The sequence below is a fragment of the Pseudophryne corroboree genome, chromosome 1 (assembly GCF_028390025.1).
Source record: "Pseudophryne corroboree isolate aPseCor3 chromosome 1, aPseCor3.hap2, whole genome shotgun sequence".
NCBI lineage: Eukaryota > Metazoa > Chordata > Amphibia > Anura > Myobatrachidae > Pseudophryne > Pseudophryne corroboree.
The window spans coordinates 1,135,739,126-1,135,757,378 of NC_086444.1; the positions used below are offsets into that span (position 1 = coordinate 1,135,739,126).

General features: G+C 45.9%; 1 protein-coding gene and 1 pseudogene across 1 annotated transcript in view; one reads left to right on the forward strand and one right to left on the reverse strand.

The window, feature by feature from the left end:
• Nucleotides 1–75, reverse strand: part of LOC134940533 (5S ribosomal RNA) — a 119-nt pseudogene extending 44 nt beyond the window's left edge.
• TADA2B (transcriptional adaptor 2B) overlaps nt 1–18,253 on the forward strand; it is a 52,125-nt gene that overhangs the window by 5,139 nt on the left and 28,733 nt on the right. The gene's annotated exons all lie outside the window — the stretch shown is intronic.

Below are 18,253 nucleotides of genomic sequence, written 5' to 3' on the forward strand. Positions count from 1 at the left end.
CTGACCGGGCCCAACCTTGCTTAGCTTCCAAGATCGGACGGTGTTGGGCGTCCCCAAGGAGGTATGGTTGTAATATATAGGGCTGGGTAGGAGACGGGGTCTCATATAAGCAGTGGATAGCATAATGAGCTCACAAGTGACAGAGAGGGTAAGCAGAAGGGGAGTAGATACGTTACTAGTGCAAGAGAGTGATTTTTACGTATTATGCCATGTCGGCTAACTGGAGTAGCCACTAAATGCATCATGTTAAAGATGCTGTCTGGAAACAACCAGGTTTTGGCCAAGCCGGTTTAATAAACTAAGTCCAAAAGCGTAGTGAGCAGTGCAGTATATATCGAAAAAGAAGGGGTTTTTTTTTTTTTTGGTTTTTTTTTTTGGGGGGAGGCAGGAGTGAAAAACATAGGAAACGGAATAGTTTATATCACAGGAATGGGGCTATTTCGTACCCTTCGTTGAAGCCATCCGGATGGAGCGTGTTCAGTTCGTATATCCAGAACATCTCTCTCCTGGAAAGGAGATTCGAAAGGTCTCCGCCTCTATCTCCCAATGCAACCAGTTCAATTCCTTTATACGTTAGTGCCTCTGGATCCGAGTTGTGGCAAAGATTGAAGTGTTTGGATACTGCATGAGTGAGGACTTTGTTCTTGATATTCCTGACATGTTCCTGGATGCGTATTTTAAGGGGTCTCTTAGTCTTCCCAATGTACTTTAGTTTGCAGGGACATTCCAGAAGGTAAATCACCGATGGGGTATTACAGTTGATGAATTGTTTGATACGGTAGTCCTTGTTAGTTTTGTCATTGTGGAATGATTTCCTATTTGGATGGAGGTATCTACAAATGTTACACCTCCCACATTTGAAGCTTCCCACACATTTAGGCATCATGCTAACGACTTCTGGGTTCCTCAGCATACTTGGGGCTATGAGATCTTTCAAACTCCTGGATTTTCGAAAGACCATTTTAGGCTCTTTAGTGAGGTAGTCTTTAAGTATGGGGTCCATGAGCAAAATATTCCAGTGCTTTTTAAGGACGTCCTTAATTAGTTTCTCATGTCTGCTGTACGTTGTGATAAACTTGACTGTGTCCTCCTTGATGTCCTTAGGTTTATACTTCAGAAGATCCCTTCTTTCTAAACCTTTAGTCTTAGTTGTAGCTTCTTCTAGGAGTCGGGATGGGTATCCCTTTTCCTTGAATCTTCCTTTGTACACTTCAAGTTGTTGATCTCTGTCCTCTACCTTCTTGCAATTCCTCGCTATTCTATTGAATTGGGAGAAGGGGGTGTTATCCTTCCATTGTTGCCGGTGATTACTTCTATAGTGGACATAACTATTCATGTCCACCTTCTTAATATAATTGCTTGTGATGATTTCCTCTCCTGAATGTGATAGCACGAGATCCAGGAACTCGATCTGTTCTGTGTTCTCATTGGCCGTGAATTTGAGGTTCATGCTGTTGTCCGAGATGTAGGTTAAAAATTCTTTAAAACTCAACTGGTCTCCCTCCCAAATTAATAGAATATCATCTATATAGCGTTTGTAAAAGATGATATTCTGTTGGTATGGGTGATTGGTGTAAATGTAGTCATTCTCCCATTGTCCCATGAACAGATTTGCAAAACTAGGTGCGAAGATAGTACCCATAGCTGTTCCACAAGTTTGAAGATAAAATCCGTCTAAAAATGTAAAATAATTATGTTTAAGTATAAAATTCATGAGCTCACATAAAAATAGTCTATGATCTTCTGTAATTTGAGGGTCCAGAATTAGGAAGTTGTTACATGCCTCGATGCCCTTTTCATGTTCTATACAGGTGTATAAAGATTGCACATCGATTGTGGCCCACCTGTATGTATCCTTCCATTGTAGTGGTTCCAGAAGGTTCAGAACCGATGTGGTATCCTTAAGAAAGGCCGGCAGTTCCATCACATATTTCCTCAGGAATATGTCCACGTATTCTGACAGATGTGAAGTCAGAGAATCGATACCTGCCACTATTGGCCTACCAGGGGGGTTATCCAAGGATTTATGTACCTTTGGGAGAAAGTAGAAAATGGGGGTGGTGGGGTTAGAGTTTAGGAGATACTGGAATTCATCTTTCATCAGTATCTCTTTTCTAAAAGCCTTAAGAAGCATGAGTCTCAGTTCTTCCACGAAAGGTTCTTTAGGGTCACTTGGCAGTGGGGCGTAGGATGCCCGGTCTCCTAACAGTCTGAGTGCTTCTGCGACATAGGCTTCTCTGTCCATAATAACTAACCCCCCCCCTTTGTCAGCAGGTTTTATAACAATGTTTTTATTTTCTTGTAGGTGTTTGATGGCTTCCGTCTCTCTATTTGAGAGATTTTTCTCCTTTATAGATGAGATGTTAGCATCAAGTAGATCCTTTTTGACTAACTCATAGAAGAGACCCACATTATGACCCTTTGATTCCAAAGGGTAAAATTTAGAAGTGGGCTTCAAGCCTGATTTTGATTGTTCATAATTCTGTATCACTGCATCCTCTTTTTTTATAAAGTGACGTTTAAGTGTGATTTTTCTTACGAATTTATTCAAATCGATGAAAACATCGAACTTATTCATGCCCTTTGTGGGTGCAAAGGAGAGGCCTTTGTTAAGAAGTGTAGTCTCATGGTTCGTCAGGGCGTGACTTGAAAGATTGAAGATACCTTTGGGTACAGGGGGTTCTATACAAGATTTCGTCTTTTGTAGAGTCTTCTCCCTCCTACCCCCGCGACATCCTCTTCGTCTTCGAATCTTCTTTTGCGAGGTGTGATGTTTTTCATTCTTGCAGGTGTCTTTGTTGTATCTCGGGGGTGGTGGTGGTTCGTACCTGGTGATAAAAAAGACTCCTGAGTGGTGGAGTCAAGTCTCTGTAACGCTGCAAATCTATTGGTTGTTTTGAAGTTGTGTAATTCCTGGCTCTCTTTGGTAGTCGGTCTAGGGCCTCTGAATTTGCTGGGGACAGTTTTCCAATACTCCCTTCTCACTTTGGGAGCTACCTGTCCTCCTTCAGAGAAGCGACTCCAATTCTTGACCTGGTTATTTTCATAGTCATGTCTGTCTCTAGCGAATTTCCTTTCTTTGTTTCTGATAACCTCATCTTCTATGCGTTCCAGTTTTTTATTTAGTACCTTCTCATTAATCCTGAAATCCTCTTTATCTTTGTGTACTTCCATTTTACTCTCAGCCTCTTTTATTTCTACTTCTAGGTCTGAGATAATGCGTTTTTTCTCCGTGATGAGTAATTTCATGAGATTAATTGAACAGTTATGCAGGGTTTTGTCCCATTCTTGTAAAAAATCTTGGTTCTCTTTTCCAAAAGTAGGCTGTTTCATTATCCTTAAGCCCCTCGGGACCCTATTGACACTGACATAATGTTCTAAACCCCTGATGTCCCACCATGCTTTTACTTCCTTGGTTAACAGTCTTTCAATATTCCAAAACATGTCATCCAAGTCGGTGTTGGTTTGTTCAGTCTCGGGGATAGTAGTCTCATTGAAAATCTTTTGGCACACATTACTCCTTTTATTAGTGCGTTCATTTATTCCAAACATACTGTGTTTGATACTGGTTCACTCCAGGCAGCTGGAAGCAATGATACCAAGAAAAAAGGTGTGTACAAAGGAAGCTAGTAGCGCCACAGAAGTAGTATCAAAGTTATAAACAACAGTATTAGGAAGAGAGTGTTCTGAATTGATTTGACAAGAGATATATATATATATATATATGTTACCTGGAGGACACTCCCTATAGGCTATTAGGGCGTCAGCTTATGGACCTCAAAAAACATATAGGCACTGGTACATATGCCTAGAGATTTAGAAATGGGTACGGGAGGATGAGGTACTTGCAAGCGACCAAAGGTGTCGAATTAATAATAATATAAATAATATAAAAGCCAGGTGTTCAATAAATACATAAAAGATTTAATTTCAGAATACAACACACTAAAAAAGGGGGAGGGGGGTATTTCACAAAAGGTGTGCAATTGTTTTTAAAAAATGTGTAAACAATTACTTTAAAAATGCAACCTAATCAATAAAATCTGGTATAAAAACAGCAGAGTTGAAGCTAAAAAATTACAACACATATACCAAAAATCGATGAAAGGTACATAAAAGCATGAGCAATAAGTACAAAATATGCAGGATAGACGTAAAAAAGGAGTAAAAAATGGGAGAGAGGTAGCTTAACTTCAATAGTAGAGGTATATTCAGAGTGGCACCCAACGCGTTTCGTCCCTCATGGACTTCATCAAGGGGTGGTGAGAGGCTAGAGACAGAGCATATTTATACCTCCTGGCTATGGGAGGTGTTAACAGCATCACTTCCTGTTTGTTAATTGGTGAGTTGCTGTGGTGGTATCAAAATACATATATAAACACTTAGGATGAATAAGGTAGGGAGGCTTACTAATACATTCAATTACAAAGACGATGTTAAATAGAGCCATAATAACGTAGATGACATAAAAAACGGAAAAGTCCGCCAACTTCCGGTCCGGACTGTGTGGGACGTCATGTCCGCCCCACTTCCGCCCCTCTTCCGGTGGCGTTACGTCCGTTGTGCGCATGCGCATGCGCCGGCTGGGCACCGTGCGATGCGGATACCTTGTGTGTTTTTACTGCTAAAGACGGCGGCCATCTTTATGGTTATCCAAACTTAGATAAAGTGCTGCTGCGAGTATAAATCTTCAGTGTGTTGTCACTTAGGAGGGCGGCGGCCATCTTTTTGGTTGTCAGAAGACGGAATGAAGTCCTGCTGCCAGTAAAGTTCATAGGCTGCGGTCCATATGGTTTAATGTCTTAGTACGTGAATTATAGGTTTAGATATGAGTAAACCTTTGAGGTGGTTTTGCATGTTAGATGGTACATCTCCCCGGAGGGTACATAAAAACGAAAAAGATAAAAAGGCATGTAAATAAATAAGGCATATAAATAGCAGGCATGAATAAAAACGGTATTGAGAGGGTTGCTGATGGAGAATTCTTAGAATGGGTAGGCTATGGATTAAATATTATTAGCTATAGGATATAGGTATATGCATACAAGATATATAAATATATAATATAACTTACTTTTGGGCACTTTCTTCATGATGCCGTACCTATCCATCACCTGCAATTTATATCCGCCGTCTGCGTATTTTTATTCGTTCCCCCATCGTTCCATTAAATTATATTATATATTTATATATCTTGTAGGCTAATCCATAGCCTACCCATTCTAAGAATTCTCCAAGACATTAAACCATATGGACCGCAGCCTATGAACTTTACTGGCAGCAGGACTTCATTCCGTCTTCTGACAACCAAAAAGATGGCCGCCGCCCTCCTAAGTGACAACACACTGAAGATTTATACTCGCAGCAGCACTTTATCTAAGTTTGGATAACCATAAAGATGGCCGCCGTCTTTAGCAGTAAAAACACACAAGGTATCCGCATCGCACGGTGCCCAGCCGGCGCATGCGCATGCGCACAACGGACGTAACGCCACCGGAAGAGGGGCGGAAGTGGGGCGGACATGACGTCCCACACAGTCCGGACCGGAAGTTGGCGGACTTTTCCGTTTTTTATGTCATCTACGTTATTATGGCTCTATTTAACATCGTCTTTGTAATTGAATGTATTAGTAAGCCTCCCTACCTTATTCATCCTATGTCTAAGTGTTTATATATGTATTTTGATACCACCACAGCAACTCACCAATTAACAAACAGGAAGTGATGCTGTTAACACCTCCCATAGCCAGGAGGTATAAATATGCTCTGTCTCTAGCCTCTCACCACCCCTTGATGAAGTCCATGAGGGACGAAACGCGTTGGGTGCCACTCTGAATATACCTCTACTATTGAAGTTAAGCTACCTCTCTCCCATTTTTTACTCCTTTTTTACGTCTATCCTGCATATTTTGTACTTATTGCTCATGCTTTTATGTACCTTTCATCGATTTTTGGTATATGTGTTGTAATTTTTTAGCTTCAACTCTGCTGTTTTTATACCAGATTTTATTGATTAGGTTGCATTTTTAAAGTAATTGTTTACACATTTTTTAAAAACAATTGCACACCTTTTGTGAAATACCCCCCTCCCCCTTTTTTAGTGTGTTGTATTCTGAAATTAAATCTTTTATGTATTTATTGAACACCTGGCTTTTATATTATTTATATTATTACTAATTCGACACCTTTGGTCGCTTGCAAGTACCTCATCCTCCCGTACCCATTTCTAAATCTCTAGGCATATGTACCAGTGCCTATATGTTTTTTGAGGTCCATAAGCTGACGCCCTAATAGCCTATAGGGAGTGTCCTCCAGGTAACATATATATATATTTCTCTTGTCAAATCAATTCAGAACACTCTCTTCCTAATACTGTTGTTTATAACTTTGATACTACTTCTGTGGCGCTACTAGCTTCCTTTGTACACATATATATATATATATATATATATATATATATATATATATATATATATATATATATGTGTGTGTGTATATGTATATATTTATTTTTTATTTCTCTAACGTCCTAGTGGATGCTGGGGACTCCGTCAGGACCATGGGGAATAGCGGGCTCCGCAGGAGACAGGGCACATCTAAAAAGCCTTTTAGGTCACATGGTGTGTACTGGCTCCTCCCCCTATGACCCTCCTCCAAGCCTCAGTTAGGTTTTTGTGCCCGTCCGAGAGGGTGCAATCTAGGTGGCTCTCTTAAAGAGCTAGTTAGAAAAGTTTTTTTTTTTAGGTTTCTAATCAGTGTCTCCTGCTGGCGACAGGAGCACTGCAACGAGGGACTTAGGGGAGAGACTTGCAACTCACCTGCCTGCAGGAGGATTGAAGTCTTAGGCTACTGGACACTGAGCTCCAGAGGGAGTCGGAACACAGGTCAGCCTGGGGTTCGTCCCGGAGCCGCGCCGCCGATCCCCCTTACAGACGCTGAAGAACGGCAGAACGGAGGTCCGGAAACAGGCGGCAGAAGACTTCAGTCTTCATAGAGGTAGCGCACAGCACTGCAGCTGTGCGCCATTGTTGCTACACGGCTCACGGATCTCGGTCACGGAGGGTGCAGGGCGCTGCTGGGGGCGCCCTGGGCAGCAATATAGAGTACCTTAGAGGCAAATAAATACATCACATATAGCCATTAAGGCTATATGTATGTATTTAACCCAGGCCAGTTTATTAAAAAAACCGGGAGAAAAGCCGTCGAAAAAGGGGCGGAGCTTATTCTCCTCAGCACTCGGCGCCATTTTCCTGCACGGCTCCGCTGGTGAGGAAGGCTCCCACGACTCTCCCCTGCACTGCACTACAGAAACAGGGTAACAAAGAGAGGGGGGGCATAAATTGGCGATATAATTATATATTGAGAGCGCATATATAGAAACAACACCTTCTAGGGTTGTTATATACAGTATAGCGCTTTTGGTGTGTGCTGGCAAACTCTCCCTCTGTCTCCCCAAAGGGCTAGGAGGGTCCTGTCTTCAATAGAGCATTCACTGTGTGGCTGCTGTGTGTGTCGGTACGTGTGTGTCGACATGTATGAGGACGAAGTTGGTGTGGAGGCAGAGCAATTGCCGATGATGGTAATGTCACCCCCTAGGGAGTCGACACCGGAATGGATGGCTTTGGTTATGGAATTACGTGATAATGTCAGCACATTACAAAAGTCAGTTGACGAAATGAGACGCCCGGCAAACCAGTTAGTACCGGTTCAGGCATCTCAGACACCGTCAGGGGCTGTAAAACGTCCCTTACCTCAGTCAGTCGACACGGGTACCGACACAGATGAATCTAGTGTCGACGGTGAGGAAGTAAACGTATTTTCCAATAGGGCCACACGTTATATGATCACGGCAATGAAGGAGGCTTTGCAGCTCTCTGATACTACTGGTACCTCAAAAAGGGGTATTATGTGGGGGGTTAAAAAACTGCCTGTATTTTTCCCAGAATCAGAGGAATTGAATGATGTGTGTGATGAAGCGTGGGTTACCCCCGATAGAAAATTGCCAATTTCAAAGAAGTTATTGGCATTATACCCTTTCCCACCAGAGGTTAGGGCGCGCTGGGAAACACCCCCTAGGGTGGATAAGGCGCTCACACGTTTATCAAAGCAAGTGGCGTTGCCGTCTCCTGATACGGCCGCCCTCAAGGATCCAGCAGATAGGAGGCTGGAAACTACACTGAAGAGTATATACACGCATACTGGTGTTATACTGCGACCGGCAATAGCCTCAGCCTGGATGTGCAGTGCTGGGGTAGTGTGGTTGGATTCTCTGACTGAAAATATTGATACCCTGGATAGGGACAGTATTTTATTGACTCTAGAGCAATTAAAGGATGCTTTTCTTTATATGCGAGATGCTCAGAGAGATGTTTGTACTCTAGCATCAAGAGTAAGCGCAATGTCCATATCTGCCAGAAGAAGTTTATGGACGCGACAGTGGTCAGGTGATGCGGATTCCAAGAGGCATATGGAAGTATTGCCATACAAGGGAGAGGAATTGTTTGGGGTCGGTCTTTCGGACTTGGTGGCCACGGCAACTGCCGGCAAATCCACTTTTTTACCTCAGACTCCTTCCCAACAGAAAAAGACACCGTCTTTTCAGCCGCAGTCCTTTCGCTCCTATAAAAAGCGACCAAAAGGACAGTCTTATCTGCCGCGAGGCAGAGGAAAGGGTAAGAAAGGGCAGCAAGCAGCCCCTACCCAGGAACAGAAGCCCGCCCCGGTTTCTACAAAGCCATCAGTATGACGCTGGGGCTGTACAAGTGGACTTAGGAACGGTGGGGGGTCGGCTCAAAAATTTCAGCAATCAATGGGATCACTCACAAGTAGACCCGTGGGTCCTGCAGATAATATCTCAGGGGTACATGCTGGAGTTCGAAAGGTCTCCTCCTCGCCGGTTCCTAAAGTCTGCTTTACCAACGTCTCCCTCAGAAAGGACGTTGGTTTTGGAAGCCATTCACAAGCTGTATTCTCAGCAGGTGATAGTCAAGGTACCCCTCCTACAACAGGGAAAGGGGTATTATTCCACACTATTTGTGGTACCGAAACCGGACGGTTCGGTAAGACCTATTCTAAATCTGAAATCCTTGAACCTGTATATACAGAAATTCAAGTTCAAGATGGAGTCACTCAGAGCAGTGATAGCAAACCTGGAAGAGGGGGACTTCATGGTGTCCTTGGACATAAAAGATGCTTATCTACATGTCCCAATTTACCCTTCACACCAAGGGTATCTCAGGTTCGTGATACAAGACTGTCATTATCAGTTTCAAACGCTGCCGTTTGGTTTGTCCACGGCTCCTCGGGTCTTTACCAAGGTAATGACCGAAATGATGGTTCTTCTACGAAGAAAAGGCGTATTAATTATCCCGTACTTGGACGATCTCCTAATAAGGGCAAAGTCTAGAGAACAGCTGGAAGCCAGTGTGGCACTATCACAAGTAGTGCTTCGGCAACATGGGTGGATTCTAAATCTTCCAAAATCTCAATTGACTCCGACAACACATCTGTTGTTTTTGGGCATGATTCTGGACACGGTTCAGAAAAAGGGTATTTCTCCCAGAGGAGAAGGCAAAGGAGCTATCCGAACTTGTCAGGAACCTCCTAAAACCAGGAACTGTGTCAGTACATCAATGCACGAGAGTCCTGGGAAAAATGGTGGCTTCGTACGAAGCGATTCCTTTCGGCAGATTCCATACAGGACTGGGTCCTGGTGACTACGGATGCCAGCCTACGAGGTTGGGGAGCAGTCACAAAGGGAAGAAACTTCCAGGGTGTGTGGTCAAACCTGGAAAAGTCTCTTCACATAAATATACTGGAGCTAAGAGCGATATACAATGCCCTAAGCCAAGCAAGACCTCTGCTTCAGGATCAGCCGGTGCTGATCCAGTCCGACAACATCACGGCAGTCGCCCACGTCAACCGACAAGGCGGCACGAGAAGCAGAAGTGCAATGACGGAAACTGCACGGATTCTGCGCTGGGCGGAGAATCATGTCGTAGCACTGTCAGCAGTGTTCATCCCGGGAGTGGACAACTGGGAAGCAGACTTCCTCAGCAGACACGACCTTCACCCGGGAGAGTGGGGACTTCATCCAGAAGTTTTCAACATGATGGTGAACCGTTGGGAAAAACCAAAGGTGGACATGATGGCGTCTCGCCTCAACAAAAAGTTGGACAGGTATTGCGCCAGGTCAAGAGACCCACAGGCAATAGCTGTGGACGCTCTGGTAACACCATGGGTGTACCAGTCAGTATATGTGTTCCCTCCTCTGCCTCTCATACCAAAGGTACTGAGAATTATACGGAAAAGAGGAGTAAGAACAATACTGGTAGCTCCGGACTGGCCAAGAAGAACTTGGTATCCAGAACTTCAAGAGATGCTCACGGAGGATCCGTGGCCTCTACCTCTAAGAAGGGACCTGCTTCAACAGGGACCTTGTATGTTCCAAGACTTACCGCGACTGCGTTTGACGGCATGGCGGTTGAACGCCGGATTCTAAAAGAAAAGGGCATTCCTGAGGAAGTTATTCCGACTTTAATTAAAGCCAGGAAAGATGTGACCGCACAACATTATCACCGTATTTGGAGAAAATATGTTGCGTGGTGTGAGGCCAAGAAGGCTCCAACGGAAGAATTTCAATTGGGTCGATTCTTACATTTCCTGCAAGCAGGATTGTCTATGGGCCTAAAATTGGGGTCCATTAAAGTTCAAATTTCGGCCTTATCAATTTTCTTCCAGAAAGAATTGGCGTCAGTGCCTGAAGTACAGACTTTTGTAAAAGGTGTACTACATATACAACCCCCAATAGTGCCTCCAGTGGCACCGTGGGATTTGAACGTGGTTCTAAATTTTCTCAAATCTCATTGGTTTGAGCCTTTAAAATCGGTAGATTTAAAATACCTTACATGGAAGGTAACCATGCTATTGGCCCTGGCTTCAGCCAGGAGAGTTTCAGAATTGGCGGCTTTGTCGTACAAAAGCCCATATCTGATTTTCCATTCGGACAGGACAGAATTGCGGACACGTCCTCAATTTCTCCCTAAGGTGGTTTCGGCTTTTCACTTGAACCAGCCTATTGTGGTGCCTGCGGCGACTAGCGACTTGGAGGACTCCAAGTTACTGGACGTTGTCAGAGCATTGAAAATATATATTTCAAGGACAGCTGGAGTCAGAAAATCTGACTCGTTGTTTATATTGTATGCACCCAACAAGATGGGTGCTCCTGCGTCTAAACAGACGATTGCACGTTGGATATGTAGCACAATCCAACTTGCACATTCTGTGGCAGGCCTGCCACAGCCTAAATCTGTAAAGGCCCACTCCACAAGGAAAGTGGGCTCATCCTGGGCGGCTGCCCGAGGGGTCTCGGCATTACAACTTTGCCGAGCAGCTACGTGGTCAGGGGAGAACACGTTTGTAAAATTTTACAAATTTGATACTCTGGCTAAGGAGGACCGTGAGTTCTCTCATTCGGTGCTGCAGAGTCATCCGCACTCTCCCGCCCGTTTGGGAGCTTTGGTATAATCCCCATGGTCCTGACGGAGTCCCCAGCATCCACTAGGACGTTAGAGAAAATAAGATTTTACTTACCGATAAATCTATTTCTCGTAGTCCGTAGTGGATGCTGGGCGCCCATCCCAAGTGCGGATTGTCTGCAATGTTTGTACATAGTTATTGTTACAAAAATCGGGTTATTACTATTGTTGTGAGCCATCTTTTTAGAGGCTACTTCGTTTTGTTATCATACTGTTAACTGGGTTCAGATCACAAGTTGTACGGTGTGATTGGTGTGGCTGGTATGAGTCTTACCCGGGATTCAAGATCCTTCCTTATTGTGTACGCTCGTCCGGGCACAGTACCTAACTGAGGCTTGGAGGAGGGTCATAGGGGGAGGAGCCAGTACACACCATGTGACCTAAAAGGCTTTTTAGATGTGCCCTGTCTCCTGCGGAGCCCGCTATTCCCCATGGTCCTGACGGAGTCCCCAGCATCCACTACGGACTACGAGAAATAGATTTATCGGTAAGTAAAATCTTATTTTTTTTTCTCTTACGTCCTAGAGGATGCTGGGGACTCCGTAAGGACCATGGGGATAGACGGGCTCCGCTGGAGCCATGGGCACTTTAAGAAAGACTTTAGGTCTGGGTGTGCACTGGCTCCTCCCTCTATGCCCCTCCTCCATACCTCAGTTTAACACTGTGCCCAGAGGAGACTGGGTGCATTACAGGGAGCTCTCCTGAGTTTCCTGTCAAAGTGTTTTGTTAGGTTTTTTATTTTCAGGGAGACCTGCTGGCAACAGACTCCCTGCATCGAGGCACAGAGGAGAGAGAAGCAGACCTACTTCTGTGAGTTTCAAGGCTCTGCTTCTTAGGCTACTGGACACCATTAGCTCCAGAGGGAGTCGGAACACAGGTCTCACCCTGGAGTTCGTCCCGGAGCCGCGCCGCCGTCCTCCTCACAGAGCCGGAAGATAGAAGCCGGGTGAGTATGAGAAGAAAGAAGACTTCAGAGGCGGCAGAAGACTTCAGATCTTCACTAATGTAACGCCCAGCAGTAAAGCTGTGCGCCATTGCCAGAGCCGGCCTTAGGCATAGGCAAACTAGGCAAATGCCTAGGGCATTTGGTATGCTTAGGGGCACCAGCAGCTTCTGCTGATTAAAATGATATGCGGCATGCCTATATTCTGTGTGTGACTGCTGCTTTATCTGCATCCGAAAAGCTACATTGTAGTGTAGTCCTGGAAATCACTGTAATGTAGCATTTCATATGCAGATATAGCCGCAGTCGCACACAGAATATAGGCATGCTGTATATCATTTTAATCAGCAGAAGCTGCTTGTGCATCCTAGCCACATAGTAATGCAAATACGATGCATTTTCATAGACAAAAGGCGCCCGATGTTAGCAGAGCTGCCAGCTGACTCATGCCAGGCATCTCCTGCAGAACTAGCGGCGGTGCTAGGGGGCACCAGCCAAAATATTGCCTAGGGCATCATATTGGTTAGGACCGGCTCTGGCCATTGCTCACATACACCTCACACACGGCAGTCACTGTAAGGGCGCAGGGGGGGGGGGGGGGCGCCCTGGGCAGCATATGAACCTCTCTTTGGCAAAAGTATATATGTATACAGCTGGCCTCTGTATACAGTATATATAAGAGCCCCCGCCAATTTTTAGTGTATTTGAGCGGGACAGAAGCCCGCCGCCGTGGGGGCGGGGCTTCTCCCTCAGCACTCACCAGCGCCATTTTCTCCACAGCACAGCTGAGAGGAAGCTCCCCGGACTCTCCCCTGCTTATACCACAGTGAAAGAGGGTTTTAAAGAAGAGGGGGGCACATAATTAGGCGCATATATACATATATACACAGCGCTACTGGGTAAACATATATTTATTGTGTTTTTTTCCTGGGTCATATAGCGCTGGGGTGTGTGCTGGCATACTCTCTCTCTGTCTCTCCAAAGGGCCTTGTGGGGAAACTGTCTTCAGATAAGATGATTCCCTGAGTGTGTGGTGTGTCTGTACGACGCGTGTGTCGACATGTCTGAGGTAAAAGGCTCTCCTAGAGAAGACGGGGAGCAAATGAATGTGGTGTCTCCGTCGACAACGCCGACACCTGACTGGATGGATATGTGGAATGTTTTATGTGCTAATGTAAATTTATTGCACAAAAGATTAGAGCTGAAGTTAGGGTACAGCCAGGGAGTCAACCCATGTCTGTCCCTATGTCGCAGGGACCTTCGGGGTCTCAAAAGCGCTCACTATCCCAAATAATAGATAGATACCGACACGGATTCTGACTCCAGTGTCGACTATGATGATGCAAAATTACAGCCAAAATTGGCTAAATGTATATGATTATTGCAATAAAAGATGTTTTGCATATCACAGAGGAACCCCCTGTCCCTGACACAAGGGTACACATGTATAAGGGAAAGAAACCTGAGGTAACCTTTCCCCCCTCACATGAGTTGAACGAATTATGTGAAAAAGCTTGGGAATCTCCAGACAAAAAACTGCAGATTCCCAAAAGGATTCTTATGGCGTATCCTTTCCCGCCAACGGTCAGGATACGGTGAGAATTCTCCCTTAGGGTGGAAAAAGCATTGACACGCTTATCCAAAAAGGTAGCGCGGCCATCCCAAGATACGGCTACCCTCAGGGATCCTGCTGACCGCAAGCAGGAGATTACCTTGAAGTCCATTTGCACACATTCTGGTACCTTACTCAGACCGGCAATTGCGTCGGCCTGGGTTTGTAGTGCTGTAGCAGCATGGACAGATACCTTATCAGCGGAAATTGAGACCCTAGATAAGGATACCATTTTATTGACCCTAGGGCATATAAAAGATGCTGTCTTATATATGAGAGATGCTCAAAGTCGCTATGTCGACTTCTGCTAGACGAGTCCTATGGACCCGGCAATGGACAGGTGATGCCGACTCAAAGAGGCATATGGAGGTTTTACCTTACAGGGGTGAGGAATTGTTTGGGGAAGGTCTCTCGGACCTGATCTCCACAGCTACAGCTGGTAAATCTAAATTTTCTCTTACGTCCTAGAGGATGCTGGGGACTCCGTAAGGACCATGGGGTATAGACAGGCTCCGCAGGAGATAGGGCACCTAAAAAGAACTTTTACTATGGGTGTGCACTGGCTCCTCCCTCTATGCCCCTCCTCCAGACCTCAGTTAGATCTTGTGCCCAGAGGAGAATGGGTGCACTGCAGAGAGCTCTCCAGAGTTTTCTGTTAAAAAATAATTTTGTTAGGTTTTTTATTTTCAGGGAGTCCTGTTGGCTACAGGCTCCCTGCTTCGTGGGACTGAGGAGAGAGAAGCAGAGCTGGCTTGTCAAGTTGGGCACTGCTTCTAAGGCTACTGGACACCATTAGCTCCAGAGGGAGTCGGAACACAGGTCTCACCTGGGGTTCGTCCCAGAGCCGCGCCGCCGTCCTCCTCACAGATGCCGAAGATAGAAGCCGGGATGTGAAGGCAGAAGACATCTTAGGCGGCAGAAGACATCAGATCTTCATGAGGTAAGGTACCTGCGCGCCATTGCTCCCAGTCACACACACAGAGCAGCACTGAAGGGTGCAGGGCGCAGGGGGGGGCGCCCTGGGCAGCAATATTCCTCACTTTTGGGCAAATTCAGATAGATTAGGCTGCGGAGGCAGTAAATCTAAGATCCCCCGCCATTTTAATAGAAAAGTCACTGGGACCGAAGCCCGCCGTCGGGTGGGCAAGGCTTGATCCTCAGCACTAACCAGCACCATTTTCTCCACAGAAGCTGCATGCATGAACGCTGGCTCCCTGGTCTCTCCCCTGCTGAACTTCACAGGCTGGAAAAAAGAGGAGGGGGGCACATTAGCGACGCAGTGAGTGGGAATTGGTATATTATATATAAAAAAAAAAGCGCTATCTGGTCATATTTTTTCCAGTGTTTTTAAGCGCTGGTGTGTGCTGGCATACTCTCTCTCTGTCTCTAAGGGCCTTCTTGGAGTTTTGTCCCCTTATAGGTTAATCCCTGTGTGTGTGGGGTGTCGGTACGTGAGTGTCGACATGTCTGAGGCGGAAGGCTTCTCCAAGGAGGAGGTGGAGCAAATGAGTGGTGTTCCCGTCGGTTGTGCCGACTCCGGATTGGATGGACATGTGGCATATGTTGAATGCAAGTGTGGCATCTTTACATAAAAGGCTTGATAAGGCTGAATTAGGGGGGACATCAGGGGGTCAATCCTCGGATTGGACCGACTCATGGGGCCTGTAAGCGTCCCTTAACACAAGACACTACTACCGACACGGATTCTGATTCCAGTGTCGACTACGACGAAGTAAAATTGCACCCTAGGGTGACTAAAACCATTCAGTGTATGATTGTGGCAAGAAGGGATGTGTTGCATATTGAGGATGAACCCTCGGTCCCCGACACAAGGGTACACATGTTTAAGGGAAAGAAACAGATTATTAATTTTCCCGCATCTCATGAATTAAATGATTTCTTTGGAAAAGCTTGGGTGACTCCGGAAAAGAGACCGCAGATCCCCAAAAGAATTTATATACCCCTTCCCTAAGCAGGACAGGGAGATTTGGGAATCGTCCCCCACTGTGGACAAGTCCCTGACGTGCTTGTCCAAGAAAGTGGCGCTACCGTCTCCTGACACAGCGGCCCTTAAGGACCCTGCAGATCGCAGGCAAGAAACTACATTAAAGTGTATTTATTCTCATACGGGTGCTGTGCTAAGACCGACAATTGCGTCGGCATGGGTGTGTAGCGCAATTGCAGCTTGGACAGATGAGCTGACAGATCAATTTGATAATATAGATAAGGATACTATATTCCTAACTAGCCCATATAAAAGACGCAGTCTTATTTATGAGGGATGCTCAAAGGGACATTGGATTGCTAGCTTCTAGGGCCAATTCCATGTCTATCTCAGCGAGAAGATCCTTATGGACTCGCCAATGGACGGGTGATGCGGATTCCAAAAAACATACGGAAGTACTACCCTATAAGGGTGATGTATTGTTTGGGGATGGGCTGACGGACCTGGTTTCCACAGCTACAGCAGGTAAATCAAATTTCTCTATCGTCCTAGTGGATGCTGGGGTTCCTGAAAGGACCATGGGGAATAGCGGCTCCGCAGGAGACAGGGCACAAAAGTAAAGCTTTCCGATCAGGTGGTGTGCACTGGCTCCTCCCCCTATGACCCTCCTCCAAGCCAGTTAGATTTTTGTGCCCGGCCGAGAAGGGTGCAATCTAGGTGGCTCTCCTAAAGAGCTGCTTAGAAAAGTTTAGCTTAGGTTTTTTATTTTACAGTGAGTCCTGCTGGCAACAGGATCACTGCAACGAGGGACTTAGGGGTGAAGAAGTGAACTCACCTGCGTGCAGGATGGATTGGCTTCTTGGCTACTGGACATCAGCTCCAGAGGGACGATCACAGGTACAGCCTGGATGGTCACCGGAGCCTTGCCGCCGGCCCCCTTGCAGATGCTGAAGTAAGAAGAGGTCCAGAATCGGCGGCAGAAGACTCCTCAGTCTTCTAAAGGTAGCGCACAGCACTGCAGCTGTGCGCCATTTTCCTCTCAGCACACTTCACACGGCAGTCACTGAGGGTGCAGGGCGCTGGGAGGGGGGCGCCCTGGGAGGCAAAATGAATACCTATTTTGGCTAAAAATACCTCACATATAGCCTCCGGAGGCTATATGGAGATATTTAACCCCTGCCAGAATCCGTTAAGAGCGGGAGACGAGGCCGCCGAAAAAGGGGCGGGGCCTATCTCCTCAGCACACAGCGCCATTTTCCCTCACAGAAAGGCTGGAGGGAAGGCTCCCAGGCTCTCCCCTGCACTGCACTACAGAAACAGGGTTAAAACAGAGAGGGGGGGCACTAATTTGGCGTTAGAAATATATAAAAAAGATGCTATAAGGGAAAACACTTATATAAGGTTGTCCCTATATAATTATAGCGTTTTTGGTGTGTGCTGGTAAACTCTCCCTCTGTCTCTCCAAAGGGCTAGTGGGTCCTGTCCTCTATCAGAGCATTCCCTGTGTGTGTGCTGTGTGTCGGTACGTGTGTGTCGACATGTATGAGGACGATGTTGGTGAGGAGGCGGAGCAATTGCCTGTAATGGTGATGTCACTCTCTAGGGAGTCGACACCGGAATGGATGGCTTATTTAGGGAATTACGTGATAATGTCAACACGCTGCAAGGTCGGTTGACGACATGAGACGGCCGACAAACAATTAGTACCGGTCCAGACGTCTCAAAAACACCGTCAGGGGTTTTAAAACGCCCGTTTACTTTAGTCGGTCGACACAGACACAGACAGGGACACTGAATCCAGTGTCGACGGTGAATAAACAAACGTATTCCTTATTAGGGCCACACGTTAAAGGCAATGAAGGAGGTGTTTCATATTTCTGATACTACAAGTACCACAAAAGAGGGTATTATGTGGGATGTGAAAAAACTACCGTAGTTTTTCCTGAATCAGATAAATTAAATAAAGTGTGTGATGATGCGTGGGTTCCCCCCGATAGAAAATTATGGGCGGTATACCCTTTCCCGCCAGAAGTTAGGGCGCGTTGGGAAACACCCCTTAGGGTGGATAAGGCGCTCACACGCTTATCAAAACAAGTGGCGGTACCGTCTATAGATAGGGCCGTCCTCAAGGACCAGCTGACAGGAGGCTGGAAAATATCATAAAAAGTATATACACACATACTGGTGTTATACTGCGACCAGCGATCGCCTCAGCCT